This window comes from Etheostoma spectabile, chromosome 16 (assembly GCF_008692095.1).
Source record: "Etheostoma spectabile isolate EspeVRDwgs_2016 chromosome 16, UIUC_Espe_1.0, whole genome shotgun sequence".
In the NCBI taxonomy this organism is placed as follows: Eukaryota; Metazoa; Chordata; class Actinopteri; order Perciformes; family Percidae; genus Etheostoma; species Etheostoma spectabile.
This window is the reverse complement of record NC_045748.1, coordinates 3,654,654-3,657,528: the sequence shown is the minus strand read 5'-3', so window position 1 is coordinate 3,657,528 and position 2,875 is coordinate 3,654,654. Positions and strand designations below refer to the sequence as shown.

General features: G+C 40.1%; 1 long non-coding RNA gene across 1 annotated transcript in view; it reads right to left on the bottom strand.

Moving 5' to 3' along the window:
* Positions 1-1,104: 1,104 nt before the first annotated feature.
* LOC116704112 (uncharacterized) overlaps positions 1,105-2,875 on the bottom strand; it is a 12,403-nt gene continuing 10,632 nt past the window's right edge. The window contains exon 3 of the long non-coding RNA XR_004335598.1: positions 1,105-1,115. This is a non-coding gene — a long non-coding RNA (uncharacterized LOC116704112). The remainder of the gene's footprint in view (positions 1,116-2,875) is intronic.

Below are 2,875 nucleotides of genomic sequence, written 5' to 3'. Positions count from 1 at the left end.
TCCAATGTGTGTTTCCGCTGAACTTTAAACACAATAAGGCACCAAATGCTGACTTTTTCTTCACTGTGAAAAGTGAGTTTGGTGATCATATTTTTATGTCGTTGCAGAGCGAACATGGCGTGCTAAAATGCCTCTTGACGTTTAATGGCACAGATTCTCCAAATTTAAAACAACCCAAGGCTACAAACATGAGGCCCAGGTGTCTCAGGTGAAGCCTGCAGCCAACTTCCTGACTTTGTGGCAACATTTGATTTCCTGTTTGAATTACCAACACCATGATGGCAACGGTGATTGAAAAACTAAGAACATATCCATCACAAATAGGAGTGAGAACATTTTTATTTCTAAATTGACACAGAGTGGGTTAATAATTCACAATCTAAGAACCAAGTAACTGATCAGTTTGAATGTAAAACAGAAGTTGCAGAAATGGGATGCTGAGAGGCTGACAACATCAAAACGAGCAACTCTTTCTCAGAAAATAATACAGAATATAGATTTGACGTGGAACCAGCATGATGTCAGCCCTAATATAAACAACTGATGAGGCTCCTCCACAGGGTGCTCTCAGCAGGAATCCACTGACGATATTGCATGCAGGTGTGCTACTCCTCCCATGGAAAGCCATCAACTAGAGATTGTGAAGAGAACCAAAACAGACAGTATTCATACTAAAAATGGGACTTAAAAAAATAAATGGAACACACACACACACTCACACAGGGATTGGATTGTGACATATTTCCCATGAGCACTGACATTTTTGTCTTCCTGGGCAAAAATGTAGCAATTTCAAAAAGTGTAGTACCTTCCTTTCTTTTTTCTTTTAATTAAAAGTGTCCCCGAACATAAAATAAACAGAAGGGCAATCAAAGAGCACAGACTTCCACCAAGGTCAAAGGCTCCATCTGTCAATATTAAAGAAATGTGTGTATCTGCTCCATAATTCAATTTATTTATTTATTTATATTTTTAATCCTTGGCACAGGTAACAATATGTAGCATGTAAGACATGTAGTGGCTATGCCATACGTCTGAAAATAAAGGGAGTAAAAACCAAGCAGTAGTTGAAAGATTGTCTTTCTCAAAGAGACAGTCTGTTTCATTTCATATGTCTGCCAAAAATTTAAATATATGTAATAGACCAATACTTTCTCACTCCAAACTCTTTTGGTCAGGACCCCTTGGAGTCATATTTCAACGTGCAGGGTAAAACCACATAGTTAGGGTTGAGAAAAGATCATGGGTGAGGTAAAAAGATATATATTTAATGAAGCATTTACACAAACTGTGGCTGTTCTGAGACTGTCTGTTGAAAACGTCTCTCTAGTCATTTTGAATGGGGTAAGCGTGTTAAAAATGCAGCAGGGGGTGGCACAGGGGGGAGCGGGAAAAATACATAGCACGAAAAAAGCAGTTTGCAACAAAAAGTTGAGACCGATTCAACTTCTGTAGAAACGCAAGCCGACGTCACCCTGCAGTTGCCAATCATGTCAGCAGCAATCAGCAATCAGGCAATCCATTTTAAGGCGATGTGAGAGTCCCGTATAGCCAACATCACTGGCTCCCTCACTCCCAGAGCAATGTTTTAAGACACTATGAAGGGGGGAATTAAACAGAATTACTGAATGGTCTGAGGAGTTTTTGTAACAGCTGAATTTTAATGCAACAAGCGCCAACTCTCTCTTTCTCTATGAAAGTGACGCTGCCTTCAAGTGCATTTGGATATGTTGAGATCTCTAAAGGATCTGATGGAAAACAATCATTGTAAAGTATAAAGTCTGGTTCGTGCCTTTTGTTTTGTAGATAATTGAGCAGTTGGTGTGCACATAAACCACTTTTGTTTTACTGATGTGTTTATTTATAGGAGGCAAGGGTTATTGTATTAGCTCGTGCTTGTGTGCCCAAATGCGCAGGGTGCATTTGCATTCTTAAAAATCTGATCATGTATTTCCGTGAATGCCAAAGCTGTTTTGGCCCGTCAACCTACACCTTTTCCTCTCCCTGTCATCTCTTGAGGCGTGCAGGCGCTGGAGCATGAAGGCGAGCATCGCTGCTCTCCCTCATTGAGGATGCCAGTCGTCTCCTCCGGTGTCCTGCAGGCACAGCGGCAGTCGACAAGACACCTAAGACAGGGGACAGAAGAAGACATTGAGGTTATAACAACAACAGCGGAAACAAATTTGAGAAGAACACGTCGGCCCATCGGAATCACTCTATCACTTACTTTAACAATGTTAAGGAGGGAGTTGTGTGTTTCTGTCTAGATCAGAGAAAAATACAGACACAGGCACAAAACATCCGAGACAAAGTGAAAAAGGACAGCGCGGATGGAGGAGTTAAACGTTTGTGGCAGTATCCACAGAGGGAAAAGGAGTCCAGTGATTTCTCCCTCTTTTTTATCATACTACCCCCACTTAGAGAGCTGGGATGATTAATAGAATTAGGCATGAATCGTAGGCTGAACTATTTGGTGTGATGAAAAATCACAGCAGCAGTATGCACTTTGATAAGTAATCCAAAAGGAATAAAGAAGTTAAAAAATGTTTTTCTTTTAAATCACCCTGCTGAATTTAAGATATTTAGTATGTGCAGTAGGCAGGGCTGGCTCCATTTGACAAGACAATAGGCCTACCGCCTTGTGACACACAGTAAAAGATGTATCATCTCTTTTTTATGATTTTATGTAATTCTTAGATGATATTTCCATGACGAATACATTTTAAAACAAAGCATTCGTGGATGTCTGTGCAAAGGAAAGCTTACAATGCAATGTATACAAGGCAATTTATTTCTAGGTTTTTGCACACTGCACTTTAAAGCCCATGTTGCAGGTTTAATTTTCCAACAAATTTGCACTTATTGATTGCTGGTA